The following is a 20,519-nucleotide window of genomic DNA, read 5'->3' as shown; positions in this document are numbered from 1 at the left end:
AGCCTAGGTAGAAAATAGGATCTTTCTCCTATTTCTTGAAATGCTACCAAGAAAAACCTTCCAATACTGCAAAAAGGCCATCTAGAGGGAAAGTGCCCATGGGGAGATGTTTTCTTATCTTGACAATCTTTGGTTTGAAGACACAGGCAAGAGGAAATCATCTGGTCAGTATTAAGAATTGAAAGCTCCTGAAATGAAGCAAGCCAAAATAGAGCAACCCTTTTCAAAAAGCAAAATTATAAATCTATCCTGGAATATAATTTCATGAATGTTTTATTATAAGATTTACACCATGATCAATCATTCTATATCCCATTTCATAAAGCAATAATTGTCTGCTGGTAAACCTTAGTGAAGAATAAGCTATCATTGAAGGCACAGTGTAAAATAATACTTAGTTTGCCTCCTAAAGTTATTCATCTTGATTTCTTGCCTAGTAACTACTGAGAGAAATGAACTGACACTGAACTATACTTCACAAACACATTTTGCTGACTGAGTTGCTGTATTCCTTTCAGAATTCACAACATTTCAAAAGTGGTCAATGGTAGAATCAATGATTACCTTTATTTGATTTACTCTGGTTGACTGCTGATTTTGTATGAATGAAGCTGAGAGCTGGCTCAAGTCTCTGACACACCAGCCATGATCCTATGAGACAGTGTGGTTGGGAAATTCCCACACAGGGATTCTTGAATTGTATGGAAGCCATTGTTCGTTTTCTATTGGTTCATCAACCCACACAAACACAACCCATTGTTTTGCTGGAAGAGCAAGAAGAAACCATATTGCTTTCAAAGTCAAATAACTGGGGGAAGGTTTGATGGGAAGCCTAGGGGCCAGTAAGTTGAAGACAATAGTGATGGAATAATTTGGAAAAGGATAGTGAGAATAGCAGCACAACTGGAAGAATGTAATCGATGTCACTGAACTGTACATGTAGAAACTTTTGAAATGGCATAACTTTGGCTATGTATATTTTCACCAAAAGAAAAAAAAACGTCCTCCAAGGTCAAGAAGGGAGAGTGTTGACATGTCGTGGGTTGTTAACCAATGTCATAAAACAATATGTGTTCTGACTGTTTAATGAGAAACTATTTGTTCTGTAAACCTTCATCTACAGTACGATAAAAAAAGTGGGGGTGGGGGGGCAGAATTAAAACACGGTTCTCCACATGTGGCTGGTGGACTTTAAATTCCCAAGAGCTATGGCCAAGATTCATAATTTGCTCCCTTAAGTTATGGGTGGCCAAGCTTACAACAGCTATTGCTTTTCTCAGTTCTTAAGATAATTTTAAGACCCTAAGAACATTAAATACAGAAGCTTTTGAAGGGTAAAGACATAATAGCTGATGGGTGCAGATTTTCAGACTCCACTGATATAAAAACACAGTAAAAGCAGTATTCACTCCCATTTTTTTCCCAAGATATTGTAGAGTGTGTTGTTTTGTCTCCTCTTTTGATTTGTAACCAGGGGCCAGCACTGGAGAATAATAAAAATAGCAACTAGCACTTTAGAGTTTAGAAACTGCATTCATACATATTAGCTTATTTGAGTTCCAAAGTAGCCATTATTATTAGACTCATTTTAGTATGGAGAACACTGAGCCCTAGAGAGGCTAATTGACTCACCCAAGACAGCTCAGCTAGTAAGGTAAAGCCTGGACTCCAAGCCACGTCTTCTGACCCCAAAGCCTACACTTTGCATCTTATCAGCATAATCTAAATTAAAGTAGATGGTGTCCCTTTTTTATTTGACCTTCCACAAAAATTCAAACTGGTTTAATCGATCCCCAAATAATGGAAAATTGACAAACTGTTGCATCAATATACACCTATCTGTTGCTTGAAGAATCCAGAAGCCTCTGGGCTGATTCTGCTATTTTTACAACCCATGTAAGCATGAAAAGCTAGACAACACCATAATTGTTCCAGAAACCAAGGTGACATTAACCTCAAAATCAAGTCAAGAGGTTTTTCCTTACCCTCTGCAAATTTTACATCATTGCTACATGTACTAATATAGTTTAGACCTTTGTCATTTCTTGACTAACCAGTTTAATTACTCTAGCACCCACATTTTTCTTTTAGATTATTTTTATGTTTCATCTGTTCTGTATTTCCCCCTATCACTGGCTCTCCTAACATTGTTGTATCTTGTCCAAGGTCCCAGTTGGTAGCTAGTACCGGAAGCAGAAATTACATGAAGTTTAAAAGATTTTAAAAAACCTTTATATATATGTATATATATATATATAAATTTCTCAACGGTCAGTAATAGACTCAAGAAAAAGACTGTTAATACAAAGTCTAAAAGTTGTATTGGCAAAAACATTTTTAAAAACATAAAATGGTGTTGGCTACTTATGTACACAAGGATTTGGATCATCAAATTATGTAATATTGATTTCAGGGTTAAATCCCAAACCATCACCAACGAAGTGTGTTTTGCCAAATATCTAGAAGCCTGGAGCTAAAACTAAAACTAAGCTGAGTCCTGGGCTATATTTCAGGCCTGGCAGGCCCAAGACAAGCGGACAAGGCAAGCTTTACCTAAGGCCTTGTCCACAGCACACTGAGCATTATTTTGATCCCCAACAACAAAACACCCCCTTTCATTGTCCCCATCAAAATTCAAATAAAAGAACTTGGGGGAAACTTTTGTTCTCAAAAGTTATATCCAAGTGAAGGAGTAGTCCTTCCTTATGATTTTTTTTTTTTAATCAACCAAAGAAGGAGAATCTAAAAGGAAAACATCCTCTAGCCTTTTATCTTCTTTTCAAACCTTTTCACTAGGTTTATTATCATATGGGAAGGGAAAGTTCTGTTTCTACACGGAGACTTACCCTTGTGAAAAGACTGCCCAGAACAATGCTATGCCCAGATGGATGCAGAGTTCCTCCTCTCTTATTTTCAGTGCCCCCTGGCTTCATCCATGTTTATGACTCTGTTCCACACTCCTGCGTTCCTCAAGTTATTGAATCTGGAGATAAGTGAATTACACTAAATGCAGAGGAGAAAGGGAGTGAGGCAAGCTCTAGGTTCTACAGGGAGAGTCCCACAGATTACTCACTATCAGCTTATGTCTTAAAACTAATTTCTTCCTTTCTTACATTTGTCAAATTACTCACCTGATTCCCAATAGGGGATTGAGTGGGAGGGAGAAAGAGGTAAGGAAGACATAAAAATTGTTATTGCTTCCAACATTGCTAGTGTGTTTGCTGATTTCAGAACTGGTTTTGCTTAAAACAGAAGGTAGGAGAGTAAAGCCTTAGGGTCAAACGAGACAGCACTGTACTCCAGGCATCCGAAGACTTGGATTCTTCCAGAGATGGTCACTGGGTAGCAGCCCACTTGTGACAGGTCCTAAACCTGTACCCTTTCTGAGATCTGCTCATGCAATAGTGCTGTCTTGGGGAATAGGAGGCCATTTAGTGACCAAGAACAGCAGATATAGTGAAAACAAAAGAGTACTCTGAAAGTCAAGAGACAAGGGGCTTGAGTCCTACCTCTACCACTAACTAGTTATAACCTTGGGAGGCACTGAGCCTCATCTGCAACCTGGGGAAAAATAACACCTTTCCCCGCTTTCTTCCCAGGATGGTTGTGAATACTGAATAAGATAATGTTTATGAATATAGTCTAGAAAGCATAAAAATACTGAATATATGTAAGATAGGATCACTGAAACAAGGCATTGGTGTAAATAACCACTTAGGTGTCTTCCACCAGCACAATTCTATGCTGTTGACAGGCTTGATGATCTAAAGTCTGACAAATTTGTCCGTAGAAAATTTGGCTTTGCTGGAAACTTTGACAGGATATTTATAGCCAATCTTTTTGTGTTTGGGAGGCTAGAACTGTTCTGAGCATAAAATACTGAGAAAAGGGGCTTTATTTCTTTAGCTTTGCACCTGGATGGAAATACCTAGCTTCTGAAGGAAAAATAGTCAATGGGATATCAGGGAAGACTATCATATTCTCAGAGGGAGTTCAAAAAACCAAACCAAACCTGTTGCCATCAAGTTGATTCTAACTCACAGCAACCCTATAGAACAGAGTAGAATGCCAAGGAGCACCTGGTGGATTCGAACTGCCAACTTTTTGGTTAGCAGCCATAGCACCTAACCACTGTGCCACCAGAGTTAGAGGGTAGGAAATTAGGGTAGCATCTCAGAGAACCTTAGCAGGATAAGAAAGGGGAAGAACACCTGGGCATATTTATCCCAGAGAAAAAGTATGATGGGACGAACACAAATGATGTCATAAAATATTGAAAAGAATATTACAAAGGAGATGATTAGATTTACTATTTCTAGAAGGCAAATTACTGGACACGAAATGAAGCTGTTGTACTGAATGATCTCTAAGTTCCACTAAATAAAATTCTGATGCTCCAGGGAGAGATATTCAGTCTCCAAACAAGGGGATACATTTCCTAAATAAGCACTCCCCTTAGATGGGCAGAGATGCCCAATCCATGGAGATAGTTTGACATTTAGAAGGAGGCTGGATTGCCATTTAGCATGGATGTGAAGGGCATGCCTACATTCTGAGTAAAATCAAGCTCCAAAACAGTAGAGGCCCCTTCAATTCTAAGATATTTTTATTCTTTAGTAGAATGTATTATAAACAAAAAAAATCAAATCTATTGCTGTAGAGTCAATTCTGACGTATAGTTACCCTATAGGACAGAGTTGAACTGCCCCACAGGGTTTCCAAGGCTGTAATCTTTATGGAAGCAGACTGCCACATCTTTCTCCTGTGGAGTGGTTGGTGGGTATAAACTGCCAACCTTTTGGTTTGTAGCCAAGTGCTTAACCACTGGGCTACCAGTGCTCATTGGATGTGTCATAGAAAGTGCTAAATAAGGGGTCTCTGTGTTCTTTGCTTCAAATGAGGGTCAGATACTGTCTAGGGGGTTGTTGTCATTCTTCTCTTCTCCCTTCCTTGGAAATTACTAAGCAGCAGCTTTTTCAGTGCCTTTGGATTAATAGCCTTATTTTTCACTTTCCTTGTTTTGTTTTTTGTTCATTGTAACCATCTGTACACAGCTGTTTTTACAGCAGCTACAAAACTAAAGTCACATACCAGCTTCCACCAAGAAAATCCTATAGTCAACCTGGAATGAGGATGTCATTGGATTCCCTTTTGCAGACAGCATGTGATAAGCTGATTGATAAAGTCTAGAAATAAATCAAGAAGGCCATCTTTACATTTAGGAATCTGACAGACAAATGCTATCAGCATGGTGTCAAGCTCTTAACTAGGTCATAGGTCTATAATGAATTGTGATACTCTCTGGCCTTCTAGGCAGTTATACTGCCTACTGTAGGACAAAACATTGCTGGATTTTTGGGGACAATTTCCTCATCCACTAACTATAAAGTCCCCAAGTAGAAGAACAAGATTAAAAACAGCAAAGTCACTGAACACACTATTCAGTGATATTGAAGTGAAAACTCACCCCAACACAGTTATGAAGGAGTTAAACATGTAAATTTAATGCACAAGAATGAAAAGAACTACTGTACACTAAACAAGAAATAGAAGACAGGAGAAAGGCCAAACGAGACAATGGATATATTAGGTTGCATACACCAGAAAACCCATCTCAAACTGGCTTAAGCAAAGGACATTTATTGGTATACACAACAAAAGATAAGATTTGGCTGTACCCAAGGCTGCAAATGATGTCAAAACATTTTTTCCACCTCCACGTCTCCTTGAACATGGAAATTATCAAACAATATCATTAATATCACACGCAAGTAAAATTTTGCTGAAGATCATTCAAAAGTGGCTGCAGCAGTTCATTGACAGGGAACTGCCAGAAATTCAAGCCAGATTCAGAAGAGGACATGGAATGAGAGATATCATTGCTGATGTTAAATGGATCATGGCTGAAAGCAGAGAATACCAGAGAGATGTTTGCTTGTGTTTTATTGACTATGCAAAGGCATTCGACTATGTGGATCATGACAAATTATGGATAACATTGTGAAGAATGGGAATTCCAGAACACTTAATTGTGCTCATGAAGAACCTGTACATAGATCAAGAAGTGGTAGTCCAAACAGAATAAGGGGATACTCTGTGGTTTAAAGCCAGGAAAGGTGTGCGTCAGGGTTGTATCCTTTTACCATACCTATTCAATCTGTATGCTGAGCAAATAATCCAAGAAGCTGGACTCTGTGAAGAAGAACTGGGCATCAGGAATGGAGGAAGACTCATTAACAATCTGCATTGTGCAGGTGACACAACCTTGTTTGCTGAATGTGAAGAGGACTTGAAGCACTTACTGGTGAGGATCAAAGATTATAGCCTTCAGTATGGATTACACCTTCAACATAAAGAAAACAAAAATCCTCTCAACTGGACCAATAAGCAACATCATGATAAACAGAGAAAAGACTGAAGTTGTCAAGGATTTCATTTTACTTGGATCCACAATCAACACCCATGGAAGCAGCCATCAAGAAACCAAAAGACGAATTGCATTGGGCAAATCTGCTGCAAAAGACCTCTTTAAAGTGTTGAAAAGCAAGATGTCACCTTGAAGACTAAGGTGAGCCTGACCCAAGCCATGGTGTTTTCAATTGCCTCATATGCATGTGAAAGCTGGACAATGAATAAGGAAGACTGAAGAAGAATTCCCACCTTTGAACTGTGGTGTTGGCAAAGAACATTGAATATACCGTGGACTGCCAGAAGAAAGAACAATCTGTCTTGGAAGAAGTACAACCAGAATGCTCCTTAGAAGCAAGGATGGCGAGATTACGTCTCACATACTTTGGACATGTTATCAGGAGGGATCAGTCCCTGGAGAAGGACATCATGCTTGGTAAAGTGGAGGGTCAGCAAAAAAGAGGAAGACTCTCAACCAGATGGATTGACACAGTGGCTGCAACAATGGGCTCAAGCATAACAACAATTGTGAGGCTGGTGCAGGACTGGGCAGTGTTTCGTTCTGTTGTACATGGGGTCACTATGAGTCGGAAATGACTCTACGGCACCTAACAACAACAACAACCATGTCTCTATATCTCATCTTGGCCTCATTCTCAAGAGACTTCATCTGCCTGGTAGTTTCCAGAGGCCTCCAGGCTTACCTTCAGTCTACTCAAAGTCCAATAGGAATAGACAGCACCGTTTTCCCAGCAGTTCCAGCAGAAGGCCCAGAAATGAGTTTCATTGGCTTGGTTTGGGTTATGTGCACTTACCTTAACTAGTAGTGGAGGCCTAGAGATGAGGAAATAATGCTAGCACCTAAACCACATGGACAGAAAATGGGAAGATTAAGGAAGAAGAAGAAATGAATGTTGAGGAAGCAAAAGCAAGAGATGTCCACTTTCCTAGAACAGAGCTCCAAGCAATGTGGTGACATCATGGATGGCTGAGAAACTGCTACAGCCTAGAAACCCAAGTAACTGGAGTTCCTGAGTTTGTCATTTTATGAACAGAAGCTTCAGACCCACCATGGATGGGGATGCAGCAGTGATCTAAGAACACCAGGCAGTTTTGGGATTTGGATGGTCTTTAGTTTAAGAATAGGTATGAGGTACACTTGGCATAAGAAGATCCAGTGTTCTCAGACTAGCCTTGTCAGGCACCAGTGCGCATGCATTGGAATTTATTATTCTGTAGTGTCATCTTAGGAAACAAAGGACAATTCTGTGAGGGTATGTGGGTGTGCATAGATGTTCATTCAGATGCAAGTGCCAGAGGCCTTTGATGCTGTATCATTGATAGAGAAGCCCTCAGAAGAGCAACTACAATAGTTAAGTAATGGTCCTGGAAACTCACCCTTCATGTAGCAATGGGTAGGAAAGAGAAGGGATAATAAGAATTAAAACCTAGAGTAGGCTCCTGGGAGGTGGGGGTGGGGATGATTCTTTGGGAAGGAAACAGAAAGAGTAGAACATTGCTTATGTTTCATTCTGGAGATGAGTGGACAGGCCTGGACAAAGCAAAGCTTTTTAGCAAGTTAAATAATGGTTCTTCAGTCAAGAAGGGGAAAAGCCACAGTGGGAGAAACAAGGAAAAGACTGGAGTTCTCTGAGGACCTAAAATGAGCCATAGGATATTAGGAGCAGTGGATTTGATTTTAAGTTCGTGGAGAAGGCACTGGCATATCTGCCCCTTAGAGCAGCCCCTTTTGCCAAACTTTAGTCATAACCAGGTGTATATCCTTTTAGCAAGTATTTATATTTCTCAGTGCCCTGGTGGCCTAGTGGTTAAGAGCTCGGCTGCTAACCAAAAGATCGGTAATTGAAATCCACCAGCTGCTCCTTGGAAACTCTGTGAGGCAGTTCTATCTGTCCTATAAGGTTGCTTTGAGTCAGAATCAACTCAGTGTCAACGGGTAATGCTAAAGAAAGTATTAAAGCCCATCGATAGCTTAAAAGGAAAATCATGTTCCTATTTTCTAGCCTCTTTTTTATGAAGTCTACCAAAAATAGAAGGAAAGAATGAAAGACAGAGAGAAAATCTGTAATCCTTCCTAATACCCCAGAGTTTACAAGTGGCTGAATCTTTTGCTCCTGCGTTAGAGTTCTAGAGTTATAAATATGCTTAATACTACGATGGGGGAGGGGGACGGGGAGGAAAGCTTCAGAATTCCCTCTTTTTCTCATCACTGAGATCATAACGAACACTGAAGAATAAAAGACCAGATTCTTCCAGCTTGAAAGAATTATACAATCTTTTGAAGCAAAAAATTGGAGGAAAATCAAAACTTTTGTATAAAGGGACTGATTCTTTGACTTTATAATGGGAGAAGGGAACCCTTTGTCACTTTATTCTCAATAGGACCAGGAGAATACAGTACTTTCTCCAACCCCCTCCCTGAGGAAGGGGCACCGGAAGAGGGTTGGTTAATTCCTAACTTGACTTTTGAGAGCAACTTCTATTGCTCATACAAAATAAGCTATCACTCATCACTGCAAACACCCACTTGCCCAATGTGAGTGAGGGTTTGTGATGAACAAAAGGAAGATAGCCCTGTATTTAACCACAGTCAAGTCCTTTGTGGGACAGGCAGGAATAACACGCATGATTGCAAACCATAAATAATGCAAGTCATGTCATCTGCATTTTCCTACTCTTAGGACAGAAGCAACTATTCCTGGACAAGACAGTGTTAATCCTGAACTCCTAACTCCAGGGCCAAGTCTTGCAGGGAGTGGCATTTCCCTTCAGCTCTTCCTCTCTCTATGTTTTCAGTCCAGCCAAGCATAAACAAATAAGCAGTTTCTACCCTGATCACTGAAGCACTAAAGATAGGGCACTGAACCCACTAAATGATGAATACATGCCATATGGAGCTAACGGCAAATTCCAATGTAAATTCTCTCCATATTGCTCTCTGCATTGCAGATAAAAAGTCCCTTGTGTCATCTCTTTGTGCTGAGCTGTGTGTATCTGAAAACAGCTAAAATCACTGAGAAAAGTGGAACATTTAACTTCATCCAAAAAGGATTGGGTGTTGCTTGCATTCATGTTTTTTGAATAAAACATTATTTGATGTTGCACACAATTTATTTCATTTGGAGTCTCATATTTTAAACAAAAACATTTGAATCCTTTTGGCCAGCTGTATTACTAGTGCAGTGCAGTGCACAAGACTTGGAATCAAAAGGACTTGCTTCGGGTTCCAGCACTGCCAATACTGTTTGTCAGGCACTTTCTGTGCGCCAGCAATTGTTCTAGACATTTCACTTAAATTGTATCATTTACTGCTCACAACAACTCTAGCAGACAGGTACTGTTACCCTAACTTTACATATGAGGAAACCAAAGCCATTCAATTAGAAAGTAAAAGAGCTGGATTCAAATCCACACTATCGATCTTTCTTTTTAATTCTTAAGTGGGGAAACTGAATTAAATATTCGCTAAGATCCCTTCCAGTTCCAAATGCTCTTTCTGTAATTACCCCGTCTTTACTTTACAAAATGTAACACTTTTATTTAAATGCTGCCTTTCTTCTTCAAACTCAAAGACAATTGTCCTGTTGATGTGGGGGCGGGGGTGTTGGGGGGGATTGAGGAATCTTCCTTGATTCAAAGATTAGAAATCATAACATTCAGAAACTGTTTTGCCTTGGGACCATCTCCCTGTTGGCCTAAGTATAGTCTTCAAGTAGTGCAAATGGCGTATAGGAAATCCCAGCTGTATTAGCAGAGGTTCTGGGGATCTCAGATAATGTACGAGTAGACTATGGTGTATGGGTTTCCCCTCTGTATAGAAGTACAAACTATTTAGGAATTCTAAAAACCAGAAAAACCAAACCCATTGCCGTCGAGTTGATTCCGACCTATAGTGACATATAGGATGGAGTAGAACTGCCTCATAGGGTTTCCAAGGAGGAGCTAGTGGACTGGAATTGCCAACCTTTTGCATAGTTTCCTGGGTATTCCTACCCAGATTCAGTAAAAATATATTTGTAACACAGTGCACTAATTTCTCACTGAACTTCTCCCCTAAATTTTCTTTTACGGATTGATATGCCAATCTAAATATAAGAGGCCAACCACGTTCTGTGAGACTTACAAGGGTTCCAGTAGAAAGAAAAAAGATATTCTTTTAGAGATACCTTTAAAGGGCTCCAGAGTCTGTACAGATGGGCTATGGAAAGATCAAGGAGACACGAGTTAGTGTGTCCTTATAAAGTTTGGGATTGAGGAGATTCAAAGAACAATAAGAAGAACTGAGTCAATCCCAAAGTAGTTACTGCCAAAGTTTTTAAATGAAATGAGTTGATAGATGACATCTTTACTAGAGTGACTAAGTACACAAAATATTATATATGTCTACATTTGAAAGAAGAGAGAGAGATAATTTTCATAGAAAAAAAGCATCTGGAAAATATTTTTCTCAATGGAATTTGACTCTCACAAAAGCAGTAAAGTGAGGTATCCAGTAATGCACTAAAAAAAAAAAAAAAGAATTCTATTTTTAGGCTCTGCTTTTTAGGTTGAGAGATTAACTACTGAAGAAAGTGATTTATTGTTGGACTCACAGGTTGAATATTCCAAAGTCATGGGTGAGTGACACCATCTCATCCCTTATACTTTGTTAATTTAATCAACTAATTATATACTCTACGTTCCCCTCAGACGGGACAAAATGGAAGCAAATCAGCATTTGCTGAGTACCTTTTGTGTGTTAGACACAGCATTTTATTCTCTTCATCACTTCACCTTTCCGCCTCCCCAAGCTTAATCACAGAGAAACCGTTAGAAGGCAAACACTTCTGAAATGGACTAATCAAAATAGGACTAATTTTTCCATCTTCTCAACAACCTGACAACAATGCCTCAATCCCCATTTTTTGTAGAGGATTGATTCAGAATTGGATACAAATTGCAGAATGACTATTCTGGCTTTGATTCCTGGAGGGTCCTGGTATGAGTATTGAAAAGGCCAGTTTAACACAACCCCAAGTAAGGATGTGTGCTTCCTGTAACTCAGGAGGCCCAGAATCACATGTGTATGTCTGAATCACCTAAAGCATGTTATTTTTTAGCAGTCATTAAGCCAACACAAATATTTAAAAGTTTCAAAAAAAACTTTCAAGATTTGTAGTCTTTTTTTTTTTTTTTTTTAATCAAAAAAGATTCTTAAATGCAAGAATAATCAAGTCAGTCTGACTGGCTGAAACATAATAGCCTCAATACGTCCTGAGTGAGCTATGGAAATAAGAAATATCAGTACATATAACTTCAAGAGACAAAAAGTCAAGTGAGATGGAAGTAAAAACAAAAGGGCTTAGTTCCAAATTTATTTTTAGTTTATTTTCCTGAGACAAAATCTCTTTTAATATTAAAATAATTTTTAAAATTTCAAGTGTCTATTTTCATTAACAAGGGCCCAAGCCGTCTGGCTATATTTTTATTACCTTAATATAAAATCCTAACTACCCTTTCCCCAATGAAATGGCTTTGTTGTTATTTGTTGTTAGGTGCCGTCCAGTTGATTCTGACTCGGAGCGACCCTATATGTACAACAGAACAAAACACTACCTTGTCCTGTGCCATCCTCATGATCCTTGCTATGTTTGAGCCCATTGTTGCAGCCACTGTGTCAATTCATCTCATTGAGGGTCTTCCTATTTTTCGCTGACCCTCTACTTTACCAAGCATGATGTCCCTCTGCAAGGAATGGTCCCTCCTGATAACATGTCCAAAGTACATGAGCTAAAGTCAACCATCCTCGCTCCTAAGGAGCATTTTGACTGTATTTCTTCCAACACAGATTTGTTTGTTCTTCTGGCAGCTCATTGGTCTATCCAATATTCATTGCCAACACTGTAATTCAAAAGCAACAATTCTTTGGACTTCCTTATTAATTGTCTAGATTTTGCTTGCATATGAGGCAATCAAAAATACTATGACTTGGGTCAGGAGCACTTTACTCTCAAAGTGACATCTTTGCTTTTTAACACTTTAAAGAAGTCTTTTGCAGCAAATTTGTGCAGTGCAATATGTTGTTTCATTTCTTGATTGCTGCTTCTTTGGGCATTGATTGTGGATTCCAGTAAAATGAAATCCTTGAGAACTTCAATCTTTTCTCTGTTTATCATGTTGTTGCTTATTGGTCCAGTTGTGAGGATTTTGTTTTCTTTATGTTCAAGTATAATCCATACTAGAGGTTGTAGTCTTTGATATTCATCAGTAAGTGCTTCAAATCCTCTCACTTTCAGCAAGCAAGACTGCATCATCTGCATATCACAGATAATTAACGAATCTTCCCCCAATTCATCATATAGTCTAGATTCTCAGATTATTTGCTCAACATACAGATGGAGTAAGTATGGTGAAAGGATACAAACGTGATGCACACCCTTCCTGATTTTAATACACGCAGTATCCCCTTGTTCTTTTCAAATAACTGCCTCTTGGTCTATGTTCAGGTTCCATGTGAGTACAATTAAGTGTTCTGGAATTTCCATTCTTCATAATGTTCTCCATAATTTGTTATGATCCATGCAGTCGAATGCCTTTGCATAGTCAATAAAACACGGGTAAACATATTTCTGATATCCTGTGCTTTCAGCCAAGATCCATCAGACATCAGCATTTGTTGAGTGATATCCCTCATTCCACGTCCTCTTCTGAATTTGGCTTGAATTTCTGGCAGTTGCCTGTCCATGTACTGCTGCAACTGTTTTTGAATTATCTTTAGCAAAATTTTACTTGTGTGTAATATTAATGATATTGTTTAATAATTTCCGCATTCTGTTGGATCACGTTTCTTTGGAATGGGCAGAAATATGAATGTCTTCTAATTGGTTGGCCACATAGCTGTCTTCCAAATTTTGGGGCATAGGCTAGTAAGTTCTTCCAGCATTGCATCCATTTGTTGAAACATCTTAATTGGTATTCCGGCAATTCCTGCAACCTTGTTTTTCGCCAACACCTTCTGTGCAGCTTGGACTTCTTCCTTCAGTATCATCGATTCTTGATCATATGCTACTTATTGCATGTTTATTTGTCCTTGTGTTTAAAGTGACGTTTTTGCAAATTCCCTGAACTTCTGTTTATCTGGAAATGCCCTAATTTCACCATCATATTTGAGAGACAGTTTTGCTGGATTATAATTCTTGGCTGACAATTCTTTTCCTTCAAGGCTTTATATATGTCATCTCATTGCTTTCTAGCCTGCATGGTTTCTGCTGAGTAGTCCCAGTTTATTCTAATTGACTCTCCTTTGTAGATGACTTTTCTTTTATCCCTAGCTGCTCTTCAAATTCTCTCTTTATCTTTGGTTTTAATAAGTTTGATTATAATATGTCTTGGTGACTTTCTTTTGGGATCTACCTTATGTGGGGTTTGATGAGCATCTTGGATAGATATCTTCTCATCTTTCATGATATCAGGGAAGTTTTCTGTCAACAAATCTTCAACAATTTTCTCTGTATTTTCTGTTATCCCCCCCGTTCTGGTACTCCAATCACTCGTAGGTTATTTCTCTTGATAGAGTCCCACATGACTCTTAGAGTTTCTTCATTCTTTTTAATTCTTTTATTTGATTTTTCCTCAGATAAGTTGGCGTCAAGCGCTTTATCTTCTATGTCACTAATTCTAACTTCTACTGCCTCAATTCTGCTCCTATGACTTTCTATTGAGTTGTCTAATTCTGAAATTTCATTGTTAATCTTCTGGATTTCTGATTGCTGTCTCTCTATGGATTCTTGCAGCCTATTAAATTTGTGATTATGTTCTTGAATAACTTTTTTAAGTTCCGCTACTACTTTGTCTGTATGTTCCCTGGATGGTTTTGCATTCTATTGAATTTCCTTTCTAATTTCTAGAAGAGTTCTGTATATTAATCTTTTGTATTCTGCCTCTGGTAATTCCAAAAAGTTCTCTTCCTTTAGAGAATTTATTGATTCTTTATTTTGCGAGCTTGCTGAAGTCATCATGGACTGCCTCTTTATGTGACTTGCTATTGACTGTTGTCTCCGAGCCATCAATAATTTATTATAATTTTACTTTGTATTTGTTTAGTGAGACCTAGCTTCTTATTTTGTTTTATTTTGATATGCCCAGATAGGCTGCTTGTGTGTACTAGTTTGATTTTTGACATCTTTGGATCTCTAACATCCTGTCACCAGGTAGTTAGTTCCATAACTAAGTATGTGCACACAGGGGTCCGTTAAATTTTCCTATATGGGTTCAGCTCGGGTGTTCAGGCAGTCAGTCATCAAGTGTGTGATGCAGGTTTTCACCCCCAGTCCTAGAGAGGCATGGGTGGTTGGTGCAGGTACTGGACTCTGGCTGTGGTAGGGGATTACGCGCTGAGCCAGGCAGGGGGCTGATGGCTACCCCTGAGAGTCTGAAAGGAAAGTGTGTCCCTATTCTCTAGGGTGAATAGGTAGGTGAGTTTTGCAGCTGGACTATGAGCACCTCACTCTGTTGTCTGTAAAGACTCAAGGGCGCCACTTTTTCTTGGACTCCTGTAGCAGGCGACTAGGGGCTTTAGGTGATACCACCAGTCCTCGAGCCCCTGCTGCAGATCAATAAAAGTGCCTACTTAAGGGGCAGGGCTGTTTCGAGGGTCACGAATCTGCCAGTTCACAGCTGAAGCAGTTGAAGTTAAACTTCAGATGTTTGTCCTGTTGTACTGTGGTAGTGAGTACTAACGCTGTTGAGATGGGTCCCCACAAGTCTATACAGGGGTGTAAGGCACTCAGAGTCTGCGGACCCCTTATACCTGTGCCTCGCAAAGGAGCTGTGCCAACCCTGTCTTCCTGGCTTAGGGGAGCCAGTAGCTTATTTGTTCCCTCTCCAAGGCCAGAAGAGTGGGTCAGGGCACCTTTTGGGATCTACTTCCGGCCCAGCGGACTCCCGGTGCAGAGCACGGAGGGAGGAGGTAAAAGGGAGAGAGGTTTTTCCCAAATAGGCTTTCTTTTTTTTTTAAATCCCTGCAAAAGGGCACACGCATGTACTTATCTTAGCCTCTTGGGAGCTGCTTTTCCCTGGTTTGGAGTGTCCAAGCAGAATCTCTGCTGCTGGGTCTCTCTCAATGTGGAAACTGCTTCCCGAGCACGCGCACAGCACAGCTGTTTGCCTGCTTCACTGCGGACCGGCGTGGCTGCGGCGCTGAAGTTTCACCGCCGTGGCTCTGGCGCTCTTTGCTTCTTCCAAAGCATCTGCTGTCGCCTATCACTCAGACAGATACCTCAACTTTGCCTTGTTCAGGGCTCCTAGATATTCATATAGAATCAAATCACTTGTTTTTCCAGGTCTTTCTTGTAAGAGAGATACAGGAAGCATCTAACTACTCCACCATGTTGGCCCTAAAGTGAGGTTTTAGTCCTTAATGCATGAATGGTACAGTATACACAGAAAACATTTATAGCAACTACTAAAAAGACAGTAGATTTTGTAACTTCAGGAAGTGAAAAATGGAATTATTAGGATTCGCTAGTAATTAATATTTCTTTGCATGGGAGAATTAGATACATAGATGTTATAGATGCGTAGGAGTCCCTGAGTGGTGCAAATGGTAAACATGCTCGGCTGCTAACCAAAAGTTTGGAGATTTTATTCCACCTAGAGGCACCTCACGAGAAACACCTGGTTGTCTACTTACTAAATATCAGCCATTGAAAACCTTATGGAGCACAGTTCTATTCTGACACACATGAGGTTGCCATGAATCAGAATCGATTTAATACCTTCCAGATTCATCCATGTTGTGAGGTGTTTAACAGATTCATCATTATTCTTTATTGTTGTGTAGCAATCCATTGTGTGTTTGTACCATAATTTGTTTATCCATTCACTTGTTGATGGGTACTTAGGTAGTTTCCATCTTTTTGCTATTGTGAATAATGCTGCAATGAACATGGGTGTGCATATGTCTATTCGTGTGATGGCTCTTATTTCTCTAGAATATATTCCTAGTAGTGGGATTGCTGGATTGTATGATATTTCTATTTCTAGCTTTTTAAGGAGGCACCATCTTGTTTTCCATAGTGGTTGTACCATTTTACACTCCCTCCACAGTGCGTAAAAGTTCCAATCTCCCTGCAACCTCTCCAACATTTGTTATTTTCTGTTTTGTTTTTTTTAATTAGTGCCAGTAATGTCAGGGTGAGATGGTATCTCGTGTAGTTTTGATTTGCATTTCTCTAATGGCTAATGATTGAGAGCATTTCCTCATGTGTCAGTCTACTGAATGTCTTCTTTGGTGAAGTGTCTGTTCATATTCTTTGCCCATTTTTAAATTAGATTGTCTTTTTTTTCTGTTGAGGTGTTGAAGTATTCTATATATTTTCAAGATTAGACCCTCGTTGGATATGTCATAGCCAAATTTTTTTTCCCCAGACTGTAGGTTCTTTTCACTGTTTTGATGAAGTCTTTTGAAGAGCATAAGTATTTAATTTTTAGGATCTCACAGTTATCTCGTTTCTCTTCTGGTGTTTATGCATTGTTAGTTATGGTTTGTATTCTATTTATGCCATGTATTAGTGCCCCTAGCATTGATCCTATTTTTTCTTCCATAATCTTTATCATTTTACGTTTTATATTTAGGTCTTTGATCCATTTTGAATTAATTGTTATGTATGGTGTGAGGAATGGGTCCTGTTTCATTTTTTATGGATGGACATCCAGTTTTGCCAGTACCGTTTGTTAAAAAGATTGTCTTTTCCTGATTTAACGGACTTTGGTCCTTTGTCAAAGATCAGCCCACCATAGCTGGATGGATTACATCTGGGTTCTTGATTCTGTTCCATTGGTCTGTGTGTCTGTCGTTGTACCAGTACCAGGTTGTTTGGACTACTGTGGCTGTGTAGTAGGTTCTGAGTGGAATGCATGACTTTTAACCTTTGTCACCCTCCAGGGGCTGCTCTTATGTCCGCTAAGCAAACGTTTAACTAACCATATGGATTCAGCAGGGACGGATTACCCAATAAGCCAGGTACACATGAGCTTACTTGTGCTTACTTATTAATCTGTAGTGCACAATTTTACCTGTTTTTCACTACATGAAAGATGTGAAACCCGCGTGAAATTGTGCCTTACTGATTAGTAAGTAAACACAACTAAACCGATGCATACCTTGCTTACTGGTTAATCCGTCCCTGGGATTCAGTCAAGGTTAGGAAACTGGGGTAAACCGAAAAATAAATTAGAATTACACTGGAAACCTATTTCAGGGGAAAGGGTCTGCCCTCTGCCTACTAACTAATCAAATTTGAAACCCACAGTATTTGGAATTTTCTGGCTGATCTCAGCTGACATGAAAATGTCAGGGAGAGGAGGCAGGTGCACTGACGACAGATTTCTGTGGTTCTAAGTATTTGCTATTATCAGCAAACTTTTAGAAGATCAAACCAAGAGCCCTTTGCATGCTCTCAGGTTAATTTAGAAAGTTGTTCCATCCAGAAAGAGGGATTAAAGTTTTTTTTTTGAAGAGTAAACCCTCCTTCTCCAAGCTTTTCTAATGTGTCTTTTCCTCTTTATTCTTTATAAACCCAGAGTATTAGTTAGGATTAGGTACCTTTACATTAAAAAGAAAAATAAAAATAAATTATGGCATATATGATTATTTCTGTTTCCTATAAAGGAAATATTGTGTTAGGCAGTTTAGAGCAAGTGTAGTGGTTCCACAACTTGTGAAGAACCCAGGCTCCTTCCAGTTTGCCACTTTGCCATCTTTCATCTTCATTTCCAAGGTAGCAGCTAAGTTCTAGTCAATCCATTCATATCTCAGCAACAGAATGGAAGGACAAGGAAAGACACACTCCCTCCCTTTCAGAAGATTTCTTGGACATTATACACAAGACTTGGCCAAAACTTAGACACATAGTCACAACTAGCAAGAAAGGAGGCTGGGAGGTCTTTGGCTGAGTGAAAATGGTTCAGCTAAAAAATTGGTGTTCTTATTACTAGAGAAGAAAGGGAGAATGGATATTGAAAGGCAGTTAGCAATCTTTGCCTCCAAACTCCTCCAAACATCCTAAACTCTTCCTTTAACTGAAGATCCTCTAATCTAGTGCCTTAATTTTTTAGATGAATAAATAAATAAATCTAGTGCCTTAATGAATGAATCTAGTGCCTAATTTTTCAGATGAATAAATAAATGAATCTAGTACCTTAATTTTTCAGATGAATAAATGAATGGTGTTAAACCTAAGGTCAGCAGTACGAACCCACTAGCTGCTCCAGGGGAGAAAAGAGCTGGCGATCTACTCTCATAAAGATTGTTGTTGTTATTGTTAGGTGCCATTGAGTCACTTCCCACTCATAATGACCCTATGTACAACAGAATGAAACACTGCCCGATCCTGCGCCATCCTAATGATCGTTGTTATGCTTGAGCCCATTGTTGCAGCCACTATGTCAATCCATCTTGTTGAGGCTCTTTCTCTTTTTCGCTGATCCTCAACTTTACCAAGCATGATGTCCTTCTCCAGGTACTGATCCCGCCTGATAACATGTCCAAAGTATATGAGACGAAGTCTCATCATCCTCGCTTCTAAGGAGCATTCTGGCTGTACTTCTTCCAAGACACATTTGTTCTTTCTTCTGGTAGTCCATGGTATATTCAATATTCTTTGCCAACACCATAATTCTAAGACATCAATTCTTTGGTCTTCTTTATTCATTGTCCAACTTTCACATGCATATGAGGTGACTGAAAACACCAAGGTTTGGGTCGGGCACGCCTTAGTCCTTGAAGTGACATCTTTGCTTTTTAACACTTTAAAGAGAACTTTTGCACTTTTGCAGCAGATTTGCCCAGGGCAATGCATTGATTTCTTGACTGCTGTTTCCATGGATGTTGATTGTGGATGCAAGTAAAATGAAATCCTTGACAACTTCAGTATATTCTCCGTTTATCATGATATTGCTTATTGGTCCAGTTGTCAGGATTTTTGTTTTCTTTATGTTGAAGGTGTAATCCATACTGAAGGCTGTGGTCTTTGATCTTCATCAGTAAGTGCTTCAAGTCCTCTTCACTGTCAGCAAGCAAGGTTGTGTTATCGGCATAACGCCGCAGATTGTTAATGAGTCTTCCTCCAATCCTGATGCCCCGTTCTTCTTCATATAGTCCAGCTTCTTGGATTTTTTGCGTAGCATACAAATTGAGTAAGTATGGTGAAAGGATACAACACTGACACACAGCTTTCCTGACTTTAAATCACACAGTATCCCCTTGTTCTATTCGGACGACTGTCCCTTGATCTATGCACAAGTTCCTCATGAGCACAATTAAGTGTTCTGGAATTCCCATTCTTCGCAATGTTATCCATAATTTGTTATGATCCGCACAGTTGAATACTTCTGTATAGTCAATAAAACAGGGGTAAATATCTTTCTGGTATTCGCAGCTTTCAGCCAGGATCCATCTGACATCGGCAATGACATCCCCTCATTCCATGTCCTCTTCTGAATCTGGCTTGAATTTCTGGCAGTTTCCTGTTGATGTACTACCGCAGCTGCTTTTGAATGATCTTCAGCAAAATTTATATTAATATGATATTAATGATATTGTTCGATAATTTCCAAATTCAGTTGGATCACCTTTCTTTGGAACAGGTATAAATATGGATCTCTTCCAGTCAGTTGTCCAGGTAGCTGTCTTCCAAATTTCTTGGCATAGATGAGTGAGTGCTTCCAGTGCTGCATCCGTTTGTTAAAACATCTCAATTGGTATTCTATCAATTCCTGAAGTCTTGTTTTTAGCCAATGTCTTCAGTGCAGCTTGGACTTCTTCCTTCAGTATCACCATTTCTTGATCATATGCTACCTCCTGAAATGGTCGACCAATTCTTTTTGGTACAGTGACTCTGTGTATTCCTTCCATCTTCTTTTGATACTTCCTGCATTGTTCAGTATTTTGCCCATACAATCCTTCACTATTGCAACTGAAGGCTTGAATTTTTTCTTCAGTTCTTTTAGCTTGAGAAATGCTGAGCGCGTTCTTCCCTTTTGCTTTTCTAACTCCAGGTCTTTGCATATGCCATTTTAATACTGTGTCTTCTCAAGCCACCCTTTGAAAT

Source organism: Trichechus manatus, unplaced genomic scaffold (genome assembly GCF_000243295.1).
Source record: "Trichechus manatus latirostris isolate Lorelei unplaced genomic scaffold, TriManLat1.0 scaffold00004, whole genome shotgun sequence".
NCBI lineage: Eukaryota > Metazoa > Chordata > Mammalia > Sirenia > Trichechidae > Trichechus > Trichechus manatus.
Note: the sequence above shows the minus strand (reverse complement) of the source record.